At 45.5% G+C, this 16,434-nt stretch overlaps 1 long non-coding RNA gene across 1 annotated transcript in view; it reads left to right on the forward strand.

Annotated features, from left to right (window-relative positions):
* The first annotated feature begins 517 nt into the window (after nt 1-517).
* LOC137412410 (uncharacterized) overlaps nt 518-16,434 on the forward strand; it is a 48,965-nt gene continuing 33,048 nt past the window's right edge. The window contains exon 1 of the long non-coding RNA XR_010981481.2: nt 518-652. This is a non-coding gene — a long non-coding RNA (uncharacterized LOC137412410). The remainder of the gene's footprint in view (nt 653-16,434) is intronic.

Here is a 16,434-nt window from a genome sequence, read left to right on the forward strand (position 1 = left end):
TACGCGTTACCTTACAGCCAGGTAAGATTACGTATTTTAGCATCGATCGTACACCTGACACACATCCCCTGTAATTAGACAATGGTTTGCTCACAAATCTTTGATTTCAATAACGTTGAGGTCAAGCGATGGGTGAGTGGTGGAAATGATGTGTGAAGCTTGATTGGAATGAAATTAATATTTAATAGGGCAATTATTTAATTAACACGGTCTCTTGCGGATGAGTAAATATGCATTTTCAGTATCGATCTCTTATTGATTCCTGCAGTCGGTGAACACTTTGTGATGTATGCGTAAACGTACGGAGGTTTACGCTGTGCACTCACTAATTATGTGTAATCAGGATTATCCAGGTTATATCAGGATTATCCAGGTTATATCAGGATTATATCAGGTTATCCTTGACGGGTAGAGGGTGATTCATAAGTACTAGGACATGGTTTTAGCTGCTTATACAAGATTTGTTTATACCATGTATTCATCCTGTTCTTTTTTTCAAATAATACAAACAATGCATGATACCTAGATGGCAGACACCAGTCCATTTGCAGTGGAAGAGAGGCTGGGAGTAGTGGTGTGGTACCACGAGAGGAGAAACACAAACAAGACGATGAAACAGGTGCAAGACCAGATGCACTCGATGTCTAAGGAGGTATTGTAATTGTGTTTCTGTAATATGTTATCATTATGTTATCATTATGTTATCATTATGTTATGTTACATACCTCCGCCACCGAAGGTGGAAGGTTTGTTTGTTTGTTTGTGAACACGATATCTCAAAAAGTCACAGAAGGATTTCGACAAAATTTCGTGGACAGATTGGGTGTGTGTAACAAGGAAGAAATTATTCCGTTTTGGTGAAGATCCGGACCTTTATCTGATAATTTTTTTTAATTCCAAGTTAATCGTCACCATCGAGTGCTCGAGCCCAAAACGATATGTAGCATGGTTTTTCAAGACGTTGTGGACGAATTATAACAAAACGTGGTGGATGAGTTGGGTCAGTGACGAGAACAAACCAATTAGATTTTGGTTCACGTCCGAATCCAGATGCGGCCCATCAGTGGGATAGGTTTAATGTATTGTTTATTTAATCCTGATCATTAATCTAAAAACATAAACTGTTCAGCCTGGTGGAGGTATGCCCTCTAGTTTCTACCGAGTACAGTTCTGGTTACTCGTTGCATTAGATACTAGCGTGGCTTGCCTCGCTGCGCTTGCCTCGCCTCACCACACGTCGCTGCAGAGGCGAGGCATAGGCTTGTTTAAACTGAGGATAATGACCTGACTGAATTTGAGTTGCTGTGCTTTTTTTTTTCTTTTTTTCTTTTTTGTATACGAGATCGAGGCTCGTGTAAGAGCTAACATTAATCACAAAAAAACAAACGGACACATAAAACATATAATAAAGGGAGCAGGAGACAGGATGGGGAGAGAGGAGGAAGCACACAAGTACTACACTTGAGAGCAGGGACATCGGGAGATCTGTGGGAGGGAGGAGGCATACGAAGGGGAGTGGGGGGTGGGAGAGGTACAAAACACATGGACATTGCTTGGACATCCAAGAAAGAAGACGGTATTTCAAAAAAGTTGATCTGGGGTGAATTAACGGTGGTAGAAAAGATCAAGCTTTTGGATGGGGGAAGATAAGAGGTGGTGGTGAACAGCTGTTTTAAAGACCTGGAGGGATGAGTGGGATTGAAGAGAGTGAGGGAATTTGTTCCAGAGGTGGGAGAAACGAGGAATGAAAGAGTGAAGGTGAGCAGAGAGTCTTCATTTTGGCAGTGTCACCAGAATAAGGTTGCTGGCAGATCTTGTGCGACCTGTAGGATCACTTGGGGGACAGAGCATAGACAGAACTGGAGGAGATAAGCCAGAGAGGATTCGGTAGAAGACAGAAAGACCACCAACCTGCCTGCGGTGAGTGAGTGAAAGGCTCCCAGAGCTAGCTTCATCATGGGAGATTCCAATGATTCTGAAAGCTTTGGTTTCAACAGCGTGAAGCCGAGCTAGGTGTGAGGGAGCAGCACCAGCCCAGAGGGGAGAGCAGTATTCCATTGAGCTGCGGATGAAAGCCTTGTATGTGGTGAGTCGCTCAGGTGTGCCAAGGAAGGACTTCGCATGATGAAGGATGCCCAGTCGGCAACTGACTTTGGAGGCCAGCTTGAAAATGTGGTTTTCCCAGGAAAGATCATGGCAGATAATGAGACCCAAGAGCTTGAGTGACAGAACTTCTTGGAGAGGATTGTTGAGAAGGTAGATGGTAGGGTTGTCCAGACTGACTTTTCGGAGAGACATAGTGAGAGTGTGAGATTTGTCAGGATTGAAAGACATGTTCCACTTGCTTGACCAGTCTGTGATTTTGTCCAGGTCTAGAGAGAGTGAGGAGGCTGAAGACTGCCAATCTGAGGGATGAGGTATGGAGCGGCAGAGAGTGGAGTCATCAGCAAAGAGATAGAGAGGATTTTCCAGAGAGTCGGAGAGATCATTGATGAAGACCAGAAAAGCACAGGGCCCAGAACATTGCCTTGGGGAACTCCAGCCTGAACAGGAAGGGGAGATGAGAGAAATCCATTCAGGGCCACACGTTGACTATGACCAGAGAGGACGTCCGCAAGCCATGCATGGATATTTCCATGGATACCATAGGAGGAGAGTTTGGTGAGCAGAGCGGGGTGCCAGACCATATCGAAGGCACATGATATGTCGAGGAAGACAGCTCTAATTTCCTGTTTGACATTGAGGACCTCCATCCATTGTTGAGACAGCAGAAGCAGCATGTCCAGAGTAGACCTGGTCTGACCTGGTCTGAAACCAAATTGATGATCAGAGATCAAGCTATTGGAGAAGAGGAAGGATTTGATATCCCAAGCAATGATGAATTCCATGACTTTGCTGATAATTGGGAGCAGGCTGATTGGTCTGTAGTTGCAAGGATCTGTTTTTGCACCTTTTTTGTGCAAAGTGGTAATGTTGGCTGATTTCCATGCTGATGGCAGATGTCCTTGAGCAAAAGAGAGTGTGAAGAGAACAGAGAGAGGGTGTGAAAGAGTGGCAGAGCAGGATTGTAGGACCCGTGGGCTGATGCCATGTGGTGCACTTGCGGAATCAGTTGAAGATTGACAGAAACTTCTCCACCTTGTAAGGAGAGAAGGCACAGTGTCCAGGAGCAGCTGGGTATGACTGGGTACGGTGGGTACAGAGAGAGACGGGTTGGGACACAAGATTTTGAGGCAAACACAGAGTTGAGGCATTCAGCTTTTTCACATGTGGAGTCAGCTGTGCAGCCATTTGAGGTAAGGGAGGGGATGGAGGGGGAACAAGCAGCAGAAACAGATTTGACCAGACACCACCAGGATTTGGAAGAGGTAGACAGGTTTGAGAGTCGAAATATATTGTTTCCTGGCTCTACTTAGCTGAGGGTAGACACACACTTGTTCTGAGCTTGGTGGAAGGAACTGAGATTGCCTTCAGTTCGATTTGCCTTCCAAGAGGCAAAGGCAAGTTGTTTCAGGGCAACTGCCTCACCACAAGGTTCAGTGTACCATGGACGGGAGGAAGGGTAAGACAACTGAAGACGAGATGGGATAAATCTGTGAATGAGAGAGAGAAATTTACTTTGGAAGAATTCCCAGGATGAGTTGATGTCAGAGGCAGGAGAGATTGGAGACCAGTCCAGATGATTGATGGCTGCTTGAAGACCGTGCCAGTTGGCCTGAGTGAAATACCAGACTCGTCGATGCTGAGGAGGCTCTCTGAGAATGGCCAGAGAGATGTCCACTTTAACAAGCATATGGTCAGATGAACCGATTGGAGCATAAGAAGAGCAGCAGACATTTGCAGGGAAGTTTGTCATAACCAAGTCTGGAAGAGAAGATTTCCCCGTTGATTGAGATCCAGGTCGGGAAATTGACAGATCATGTCAGTACCAGTGAGTCGCAGAAGTCCTTTGCTGAGGTGCCATGGCTGGTGTGAGAGGTACCCACACCCAGTGCTGTGTATATTGAGAGTCTGGCCAACTGAAATACTGGCGCCATGTTGCATACCTAACTTCGCGCGCTGGCACTGCGAGATGTATGTCAGCTGTGGCAATCCTGTAGTTCTGTGACGAGGGAATCGATGTTATTACTGTTTGGTCGCAGATTTAATGAGGAACAACTAATTCAAGTTAAAGTGACGTGTTGTTTGTTATTGGAATAATAAAATCTGCAAGCGGCGTCATTTATTCACACGAATTGTTTGCCTGTCGCGGCACACGATTTATTGTCAGCTGCATACAGCATACTGATAAATTTGATTTCTCTTGGCATGAAATTGTAATTTGATAAAATGGAGCTTGTATACTAGTTTTCATCTATTATCTGGAAACGTAACATACAATATTCCCATAATGCTACGAAAGTACAATGTCTATTATTTTATTCATTAGCTTGGGTTCACAAATGTTGTTATACTTTCGTTTTCAAAGTTGTTATACTTTCGTTTTACATTTTCAAAGAACAATTTACTCAGGAAACTGACACAAACAGTGACAAATATTGCGTCATAAACAAGTATTTCCTGATATATAATGTTACGGGGTCCCCCCATTACCTCTGGTCTCGGTGGACCTCCGAACCCCGAGAGGGTCCCCAGCAGAAAGATGTGTTATCCTTGGTTGAAATCCAGCAAATAATGAAACCCTCAATGGAACCAGCAAATGAAACAGTCAAATCAATAATGCAACCACACCAGGTTATAAACAAACAATAATATATTATAAATCACACACAAAGAGCCATACAACAATGGGGGCAATCACCCCTACTTTCAAATCTTACTATGATATCCTTGTGAAGCCCCTTAACCCCACACTCACGGCACCTCCCCCAATGTCTCTGCACCCCTCCAAGGCGAAGTCCCAATGTCTGTGTGCGCTCCCGCGACCGGGGAGTCAAGGCCCGATGGTCAATTGAGGCGTAGACGTGCGAGACGACCCCGAGGTCACGTGCTCAGCACCCAGCAACACAGCGGTGGAAAGGAACCTCACAAAGACGCGCTCCGGCGTACACGTTGTGGTTCAATCCGCGAGCCTCCGTATAATTCTCACGTGCCCCTTTCTGGCACAGCCGTCCCCGGCAAACCACCGGGGAATAATGCCCAGCCGACACGACAAAAGCCTGTTCACTGCAGGTTGCTCGCGTGGCGAAGATGGCGGACGGCTTTCGCTCCAACCAGGACTTTGAGGCCTGGATCCCCCGGAACCTCAATGAGAATACCCGACGACACAGGCTCCACGCACGCCGGCGATATTTCTTATCACCCGAACCTCCCTTCAAGGACGCAAAGTTCACTCACACTGTACGTCGAACACTCGGGCCGGAGCTTCAACAACCACGTCTCTTTTCGATCTCCTCCCATCTCTCTCTCTTTGCTCCACCTCTTCCGGTCACGATCCGGATTTCCAGCCACATTTTACCAGGAGCGCTTTAAAATATTTTAACCACCACAACCCTTTCCCTTAAGTCACAATAAGCATAATATCTAGAACCAACAATGATAACAACAACCATAATGAGGGCCGAATCCGTAACACTTCCCCCCCTCAATAAAGAAATTTGAACACCGCGAAAACTTTCTTTGTCGGCAAATTCTTGAAACCAACACCAGTAATCAATGTTTCCCCAAACATAAAACAACAAAATTTTACACAACCCCCAGAGCTTTCCAAAGTTAATTCCCTCTGGACCAAGCGTCAACAACGACATTGTCCCTGCCCCTCTGATTTTTATTTCCGACTTTACCGATTGACCAATGTGCAGATTATGAGGTATTGAAGAAACACATTCTCAAAGCCTATGAATTGGTCCCGGAAGCTTACCGGCAAAAATTCCGGAATGCCAGGAGGAGGGAGAGTGAGACCAATGAGGAATTTGCCAGAGTGAAGGAAACCATGTTTGATAGGTGGTGTGATTCAAAAGGAGTTGGGAAAGACTTCGAACTATTGCGACAATTGATCCTGGTGGAGGAATTCCAACAGTGTGTCCACGAGGACATTAAAGTTCATCTGGAGGAAAGGAAAGTACCAAAGCTGTATGAGGCAGCCACCATGGCAGATGACTATGCCTTAACACACAGGATGGGGTTCACACAGGAGTTTCTCTTGAATGAAGGTTAAGGGATTGTGATCAAAAACCCAAAGGCCAGCAAATCTATAGCACTTTCTCCGGGAGGCCGAGCTGAAAGCCAGGTTCCATGGTGGTTGGGTGGTGAGGCCTGGAAGTATTCACGACATGGACGCCTTTAGGAACGTGGACTTCACGGTTAGTCCGGTGAGGAAAGTTCACTACATGGACGCATTTAGGAACATGGAGTTCACGGTTAGTCCGTGCAGGGAAGTTCACTACCTGGACGCCTTTAGGAACGTGGCGTTTATGGTTAGTCCATGTAGGAATCTTTGCTCGGCGGCTCCGCAGCATTCAGTGCTTCAACTTTTCCGGACTCCTAATAATTACGGTGGGACCACTTGTCACAGTAGTCACCTGACTGGCGGTCTCCTTCTCGGCCACTGCTCTGATAATCCTTCCTTCGAGAGCCGTCATAACTCTGGAAGCCTCCATAATAATATCGCTTGCGGCCACCACCACTACTACTCCGTGGTCCTCCTCTGTAGCCCTCTCGACCCCCAGGAAATGCCTTCCCTACTGTGATGGTCCGACCCTCCAACTCCTTGCTATTCAGATCCTTTTCTGCCTCTCTGGCGTCCTTTGAGTTTTCCAACGTGACAAAGCCAAACCCTCTTGACTTTCGTGTCTCCCTGTCTTTTATCAGCAGCACTTCCAAAAGCGGTCTGTAGTTGCTGAAGGCCGACTCCAAAACATCTTCCTGTGTTTTGAAGTTCAGTCCACCGACAAATAACTTGCTAAACTTGTCGCCATCCCTAACTGGTGTGGTGTTATTTTCCCTACTGGGCTTTTTAACAACCATCGGGTCACCATAAACTTGACCACCGGCCAAATCATTCCCGATAACAACCGATACTCCCTCTACAGGAAGCGTGGCTTGTAAACCGACGGTGAACGGTCCTGACACCAAATCGGACTCCAAATGGATGACATGAAGTGGAGCACTAACACAGCCACCAATCCCCTGTAAACGAACACTATCCCCAGTTGCCATCTCCTCGGACCATGGCAAGATGCCGTCAAGCATTAAAGATTGATGTGCTCCTGTGTCCCTCAATATCCTAACCGGTCTCCGGTTAGTCGAGGCTCCATCCAGTGACACAAACCTCTCGGAAATAAATGGTTGGTAACCCTTTTGAGGGCGATTTCTCACAATGGCCATCGCATTTGGAGTCGTACTAGTCGAACTCCGCTCCTGATTTTCCTTTCCCAGAGCATAACAGTTGGACATCCAGTGTCCAGGTTTATGGCAAAAAGTGCAAGTAGGCCCGGAGGAGAACCTCGTGGTCTGCCAAGGCATGGGGGTGGCGGTCTGCCTCGAGTCCCCTGGACGATAGGTCTGTCTTGGAACCGCAGTCTTCTGATTTCTAGAAGTCGTGGTGTCGAAGTGGACCTCATTTTCATCCCGAGGCCGCCCCCATGGATTTTCAGTCTCCGTGATGTACCATAGCTCCCCTGGCTAGGTCTGGGTGAGAAGTTCGGTTTGTGGAACCCCATCCTGTATGTTAAGGCATAGTCATCTGCCATGGTGGCTGCCTCATAAAGCTTTGGTACTTTCCTTTCCTCCAGATGAACTTTAATGTCCTCGTGGACACACTGTTGGAATTCCTCCACCAGGATCAATTGTCGCAATAGTTCGAAGTCTTTCCCAACTCCTTTTGAATCACACCACCTATCAAACATGGTTTCCTTCACTCTGGCAAATTCCACATGGGTCTCACTCTCCCTCCTCCTGGCATTCCGGAATTTTTGCCGGTAAGCTTCCGGGACCAATTCCTAGGCTTTGAGAATGTGTTTCTTCAATACCTCGTAATCTGCACATTGGTCAATCGGTAAAGCCGAATAAATCTCTTGAGCTTTACCCACCAGAACACTTTGCACTAGTATGGACCAGTACTCCTCAGGCCAGTTTAACTGTCGAGCCACTTTCTCAAAGTGTGGAAAAAACTTGGCTACCTCCTTTTCATTGAAGGGTGGAACCAGCCTCACATGTCTGCCAACATCCCAGGTGTTCTGATTAGGCGTCGAACCAGTCAGCAGGGATGGTACCTCTCCCCGTTCTCTCTTTTTTAACTCCAGCTCCTTGACTTTAATTTCCTGCTGACGCGCCAATTCACGGTCCTTTAACTCCCTTTCGGCTCTTCTCTCCTCTGCTTCGAGTTCTCTTGCAGCTCTCCTTTCTTCTGCTTGTTTCTCTTCTAACCTTTCCTGGAGTTCTCTTTCCTGTGATGCTCTTCTTTCCTGGAGTTCTCTTTCCTGTACTTTTAACCTTTCCTGGAGTTCTCTTTCCACTCTCCTTTCCTCTGTTTTTTTTCTCTTCTAACCTTTCCTGGAGTTCTCTTTCCTGTACTTTTAACCTTTCCTGGAGTTCTCGTTCCTGTGCTTTTTCCCTTTCCTGGAGTTCTCTTTCCTGTGCTTTTTCCCTTTCCTGGCTCCGTAATTGCATCTCCAGTTTCCGGAGCTCCACATTTTCCTGTTCTTCTGGTAACCAATCCCAGGCTACCTCTTCCCATGCTTTTAATCCCACCATAGATTGTATCACCACTGTCTGCAACTCTGCCTTCTTCATATTAGTTCGGACCTCCAAGCTAAAATGTTTGGCCAATTTCCAGAGGTCCAATTTTACCAAAGCTCTGAACTGTGCTTCACTAGGGGTCACTGTAAACTTCCCTGCGTCAAACTCCATAGTGACTACTGGTAACACCTGTTAACCTTCACACAATAAATTTTTAACTAACAAAAACAAATTATTATTATTATTATTTTTTTGTTTTGTTTTTGGGAAAAAATTGGGAATGTTGGAAAAAGTTCAAAATTTGGGAATTCTGGGAATGTTAGGGAATTCTTTCCTGGACTAAATTTAGGAATTTTTAAGATCCCGGACGCAGACCCAATTGCGAGCCCACGAATATCAATTGGACGAGCCCACAATTTCTGTTACGGGGTCCCCCCCTTACCTCTGGTCTCGGTGGACCTCCGAACCCCGAGAGGGTCCCCGGCAGAAAGATGTATCCTTGGTTGAAATCCAGCAAATAATGAAACCCTCAATGGAACCAGCAAATGAAACAGTCAAATCAATAATGCAACCACACCAGGTTATAAACAAACAATAATATATTATAAATCACACACAAAGAGCCATACAACAATGGGGGCAATCACCCCTACTTTCAAATCTTACGATGATATCCTTGTCAAGCCCCTTAAACCCACACTCACGGCACCTCCCCCAATGTCTCTGCACCCCTCCAAGGCGAAGTCCCAATGTCTCTGTGCACTCCCGCGATCGGGGAGTCAAGGCCCGATGGTCAATTGAGGCGTAGATGAGCGAGATGACCCCGAGGTCACGTGCTCAGCACCCAGCAACACAGCGGTGGAAAGGAACCTCACAAAGACGCGCTCCAACGTACACGTTGCGGTTCAATCCGCGAGCCTCCGTATAATTCTCATGTGCCCCTTTCTGGCAAAGCCGTCCCCGGCAAACCACCGGGGAATAATGCCCAGCCGACACGACAAAAGCCTGTTCACCGCAGGTTGCTCGCGTGGCGAAGATGGCGGACGGCTTTCACTCCAACCCGGACTTTGAGGCCCGGATCCTCCGGCACCTCAATGAGAATACCCGACGACACAGGCTCCACGCACGCCGGTGATATTTCTTATCGCCCGAACCTCCCTTCAAGGACGTAAAGTTCACTCGCACTGTACGTCGAATGCTCGGGCCGGAGCTTCAACAACCACGTCTCTTTTCGATCTCCTCCCGCCTCTCTCTCTCTCTCTTTGCTCCACCTCTTCCGGTCACGATCCGGATTTCCGGCCACATTTTACCAGGAGCGCTTTTAAATCTTTTAACCACCACAACCCTTTCCCTTAAGTCACAATAAGCATAATATCTAGAACCAATAATGATAAAAACAACCATAACAAGGGCCGAATCCGTAACAATAAGCATATATAAACAGTGCATGTTTCAGGGTGTATGTATAATAAGGGATTATGTATAATACCTGATTTTCAGTTATTATACTTAATCCCTTTTATATATATATATATATATGTATATATATATATATATATATATGTATATATATATATATATATATATATATATATATATATATATATATATATATATATATATATATATATATATATATATATATATATATATATATATATATATATATATATATATACCCTATACACTGCATATGTACACGAAAAATGTTACAGGGAATATGTATTTTATATATATATATATATATCGTTGACTAAATAAATGTTAAGCTCCCCAGAGACCTAATACACACGTGTCATGTCACTTTTGATTTGAAACCAATATGTATTAAGCGATTTCGGTTTTGAGTGATTTCGGTAACTGAGAAGGAAGTTGAGGAAGCGATAAAAGCAATGAAGAGTAGAAAAGCGGGAGGGCCGACGGGAGTTGTGGGAGATATGTTGAAGGCAACAGGAAGTTGGGGTGTGAAGAGAATGACAGAGATCTGTAATCTGGTGGTGAAAGAAGGCCGCATTCCAGTGGCTTGGGAACTGAGTACCCTCGTCCCTCTATACAAGGGGAAAGGTGACCCTCTGGAGTGTGGCTCGTACCGAGCGAAAAGTTATTGGAGCATGGAATGAAGGTATTGGAAAGGGTGTTGGACAGGAGGATAAGAAAGAAGGTGAAGATCGACGAAATGCAGTTTGGATTTATGCCAGGAAGAGGAATGACAGACGCGCTCTTTATTGTGAGGCAGTTGCAGGAGAAGTACATGGAGAAGAGGAAGAAGTTGTTTCTTGGCTTCGTTGATCTGGAGAAAGCATTCGATAGGGTTCCATGTGAAGTATTGACATGGGCATTGAGGAAGTTAGAAGTGGTGGAATGGTTGATCAGAGTAGTGATGGCAATGTACAAAAGAGCGCGCACAGCTGTAAGGACGAAGGACGGGAACAGTGGTGAGTTTGAGGTGAAGGTGGGAGTGCATCAGGGGTCGGTACTAAGTCCACTACTATTTGTAGCTGTGATGGAGGTGCTGGCTCAGAACGTAAAGGAGGGTTTACCGTGGGAGTTGTTGTATGCAGATGATCTGGTGTTGATTGCGGAAAGTATGGATGGACTGAAGGAAAAGATGAACAAGTGTAAGGAATGTATGGAGACAAAAGGTCTGAAGGTAAATATAGGAAAGACGAAGGTGATGACAAGTGGTAAAGCATGTGGTGAGGTGGAAAGAACTGGGAAGTGGCCATGTGCTGTGTGCAGGAAGGGTGTCGGAGTGAACTCCATTCAATGTACAATGTGCGCTGAGTGGGTTCATCAAAAATGTAGCGGTCTGAGAGGGTCATTAATCAGTGTGGCAGCTACATTCAAATGTAAGGTGTGCACAGAGGGAGTTGCAGATGGAGGAAATGTTGAGTTAGATCTTGGAGACGGCATGAAGCTAGAAGGTATGAAAACATTTTGCTACCTCGGAGACATGCTGAATGGAGAAGGTGGATCAGACTCGGCAACGGTTGTTCGAGTGGGATGTGCATGGAAGAAGTTTCGGGAACTGAATGGCGTGCTGATGAGGAGGGGAGTGTCGTTGAAGCTGAACCGAAAGGTGTATGCTGCATGTGTGAGAAGTGTTATGATTTATGGGGGCGAGACATGGGTCATGAATGTAGAGCAGCAACGAAGGCTGGAAAGGGTGGAAATGCGAATGGTTCGGTGGATGTGCGGAGTATCGTTGAGAGAGAGGAAGACAAATGATGAATTGCGAAAGATGATGGGAATAGAGCCTGTGATTGATGCTTTGAAGAGGAACAGGTTGAGATGGTTTGGTCATGTGTTGAGGAAGGATGAAAGTGACTGGTTGAGAAGAGTGATGGAAATGAATGTAGAAGGAAGTAGAGGATGGGGAAGACCGAGAAACACTTGGCTAAAGATGGTGGAAGAAGAAATGTGGGCAAGGGGGTTAACAAGGAGAGATGCAGAAAATAGGGCAAAATGGAGAAGATTGTCATGGGGACCGCAAGGCTAACCCCTGCTCTAGCAGGGAAAATGGCCTTAAAATGCATGTTGTTGTGTGTTGTGTTGTATATATTAAGCGATTTCACTTACCGAACATAAATATGAGTAAGGTGATTGATTCCATCCAACTCGGCGTATTTTAACCGCCCAAATAGCACTTCGTTCCTTGTCTCGAGGAAATCTGTGCATTATACGACCTTGTCCTGGTCTAACAGAACATCCCCAAGTGGCACAACACACCATATTGGTTGATTTTATTGAAATATTACTCAAATGAAATATGCAACGATACGAAGCAATGGCACGGAATGGGTGCAGCGGGAAAGCTGCTCGGCTGAGGTGGTATGCAAAATGGTGCCTGTAAACCACGTGACGCGGGCTCGACTAATCATGGCGGTAGTTGAGCAGATCAAAGGCTGGCCAGACTCTGTTAATATACGGCACTGCCCACACCCAGCCAGCTGCCATGACGACAGTTGAAATCACCACATATAAGGAAGAGAGTTGGGACGAGTAGATAGAAGTTGATCCATGTTATCAGACAGCGAGATGTAGATGGAGTCATCACTGTTTGGTGGACTATACAACACACATATGAACAAAAGGTTGGAGCGAATGGGGAAGCCATAGCCAGAGGTACTCCTTTGGGTGCGGTGGAGAGAGGGCAGTGCAGGGAGAGTGAGGAAGAGAGTTTTTGATAAAGATAGCAACCCCACCTCCAGGACGAGGATCAGGTCCATCATACCGAAGAAGGGAGTAACCAGGGAGAGATATTAAGGAATCAGAGACATCTTGAAGAAGGAAAGTTTCTGTTAAGCAGATTAAGTCTGGTTTGTCAGAAGCAACCTGCATGGAGAGATCAATCAGGTTTGAGCGAAGACCCCGGATGTTTGAGCTCCATACCGTTAAGGAAGAGGAAGGGGGAGCAGCGAATACAGGACAGTGGGAGAGGAGGGGTAGGGTAAGACGAGCGAGAGGAGGAGGAGGTAGGGAGAGCTGTTGATAGTGTGTCGGAGATTTCAGAAGAGCTAGGAGAAAGGGAAGGATGAGGAGGACAAAAGGTTTGATGGTGATTGGATGAGGCACAGTGAGGTGTTGTTTGAGGGTGAGGGGCAGAGTGAGGAAGAAGGTTGGAGGTGATGGAGGTAAGAGTTGGAGTCAGAAGAGAGAGGAAGTGGGGAGGACGCTTTGAGGAGGAGGTTTGACAGGGGAGCATTGGAGAAAAAAGGAGGGTGGGGAGATACGAAGGGGAGGGGTGAGGGGGGAGTTTTGAAGGGGAGGGGTGAGGGGAGTTTTGAAGGGGTGGGGTGAGGGGGGAGTTTTGGAGGGGAGGGGCGAAGGAAGAGTTTGGGAGGGGAGGAGTGAGGGGGTAGTTTTGTAGCAGAGGGGGGAGTTTAGAAGGGGAGGTGGAGTTTTGGAGGGGAGGGGTGAGTGGGGAGTTTCAGAGGGGAGGGGTGAGGGGGGAGATTTGAATGGGATGGGTGAGTTTGGATTTTAGAAAGTGTTGGACGATTAATGGAAAACGAACATTTTTTGCAAAATGAGTTTCTTGTGATTTTTGAGTCAGAGATCCGTTTGAAATTGTTGGAGGAGGGGTGGAATGCAGGTGAGTTTTGCGAATTTAGGAAGGAAGAACTGTAAGAGATTGAATTTTTATTTGAAATGAAGAGATTTGGTGAGCAAATCGAAGACAATCTTTTAAAGAAGAAGAAGAAGAAAAGTGTGTTTTAATATACAACAGAATACAACCCTGCAGGGGAAAGTTTTAACATTTTAAAACTAAACCGTGAAAACTATCAGGGGAAAATCCCTAAATGAGGTCATGAATGATTCTTAAAGGGGATTATGGATTCTAGCACAGGTTCAGAAGCAGGAACAGAAGAATAGGAGATTGACAGCCAAGAGAGCAGAGAATGAAGGATCAGGGTGGTGTATAAGCAAATGAGTTGGTGCGTGAGGAGAGGCCTACTTTTTTAATTCTTCATTGATGTTTTTTTGAAGGTTAGGTGAAAGTGGATCAGAGGAACAAGGAGAAAGGTGAAGGAGTATGGTGAAAACTAGAATTGGAAAGGTGTCAGGTGGAGAGGATTGAGTTATGAAGGAAGGAGGAAAAAAAAAGGACGTGTGGGGCAAACACGTGGTCGAAGAACGAACAACACGAACAAAGAAGGAAATTAGATATATATGTATATATTTTTTGAATTAAGACTTTAAACAAAGGGTAAGATGATCAGGGAATTATGGGATGAAAAGAAAGACTGGAAAAAACAGAGAACGAAAGTATGTGGACCACAAACGATCACCGAGAGGAGACAACAAAGCCTCAAGGGACCAGGCCTGAAAAACTCGGCAGGAAACAACTGACGATTAAACACAGGTATGCACGATTTGCACCGAGATCTTACTAGAAACACACAGTAGACACACACCGTAAAATAAAAAATACCGTTTTGACAAAAATACAAACGGGAAAAATACCTTACTTTGATAGCGTGGAGAGCTTGGAAAAACAGCCTCACCGGCAAAACCGGAAGCAGAAACCGGAAGCGGCAGGCTGTCATGATTTACACCAATAATAATACAAACATTTATTTTGTACAAATGTATTTGTAATATTGGTGATATTATTTATTTGTTGTTTATTTGTGATAAAAAAGGTTCAAGTGGTGTAAAACTCGAAATGGTCAAGGGTCCAAGCTGTCCAATCTAAGTGATCTAAATTGTATTAAGGTCTAAGGGGTTGAAAGGGACTTAAGGGGTGTAAATGTTGAAAGGTTAAAAAGGTTGGAAGGATGAAGGGATCTAAGGGTGTCTCAACTATTGAAAGGGGCTTAAAGGTAAAAGTGCCCTTAAGGTTCTTGGGGGAGGGGGAGTCTTCCAGATCTTGGGGTCTAATGGGTATAAAGGGTCTTATGGGTCTTCAGGGTCTTTTGGGTATTTTGGTTATTTGGGGTCTTTTGGGTATTCTGGGTCTTTAAGGGTCTTCAGCATATTCGGGGTCTTCAGGGTCTTTGAAGTCTTCATGGTATTTCGGGTTTTCAGGGTATTTTGGGTCTTTAAGGGTTTTTTGGGGTATTTAGGGGCTTTTGGGTCTTTAAGGGTCTTTGAGGTATTTTGAGTGTTCATGGTCTTTTTGGTCTTCAGGGTATTTAAGGGTGTTTGGGTCTCTTAGGTATTTTGTCTTCAACGTATTTTGGGTCTTCGGGATATTTTGGGTCTGCAGGGTGTTTTGTGTCTTCGGTCTTGTCTTGTCTTGTCTTTTTTTCCCTGCATCTTCATGGTATTTTGGGGTATTGGTGGTCTTAGGGGTGTTTTGGGACTAAGGATCTTCAAGGGTCTTTGGGGACTTTTAGGGTCTTCAAAGGTCAAAGTGATCTCAGCAGTTAAAGGGTTGAGATTTCCAACAATACGTAAATAATAGACGTACAAAATTAATGGAGAGGAGGCAACCAGCGTTCAAACAGTACGTAATTAATAGACATAATCACACAGCTTCCCAGCTTCACGGCTTCCCGGACGCCGGACGGACGTTCGTACGGCTTCACAGACCGTGTTTTTTCGGTTTCATATATGTAGATAACTATTATTACTGTAATATAATATTCCAAGGGGCTTATGGCTCACCCTGGTAAATGGTGTGAACTGATATTTTTATTAGTTGCTAAAACCATTTCCTGGGACTTATGGCTCACTCTGTGGTGCGCCATGCAGAGCTTTTGCGCTTTTTCACGATATGATTGTTTCACTCTGGAATGAGTGAGTGAATGAATAAATGTGTAATGCGGAGAGCGAGTGAGACTTTTTGATGCGCAAAGGTGTGTGAACTTTCCGCCAGCAAAGCTCCACTAAATTCGCGTTTCGCAGCCAAATGATGGAGCTTCGCCGGCGGCGCCGAACACCATCTGCTGAAAATCACCAAAACAGAAGGATGGTCGAGGCGCTGGAGGAAGAATAAAAAGAAAAAACACAATTTTAAGCTTCTCGGTGCGAATTCTCAGCCGAGCCTGAAATGCTCCGATGTTCCATCGAACGTTGCACCTGCACCACGACGCACCTCCGAGGCATCGCAGCATTCCCCCACAAATAAAGGAATTAAACAAAATAATTCGATTGCAAAACCCCACTGAGCCCTGGCGTCCTTTCCTGGAAGCTCAGCGTGACGCATTCCGTTCCAAGCGAGAATGAACAATCTGGTGCTTTTTCGATCATAATTGTGCATTTGAATCAAAGCATCGATTCGTGATTACAAAGCCTCAATTTGTGTGC

Source organism: Myxine glutinosa, chromosome 12 (genome assembly GCF_964187855.1).
Source record: "Myxine glutinosa chromosome 12, kmMyxGlut1.1, whole genome shotgun sequence".
Classification (NCBI taxonomy): Eukaryota; Metazoa; Chordata; class Myxini; order Myxiniformes; family Myxinidae; genus Myxine; species Myxine glutinosa.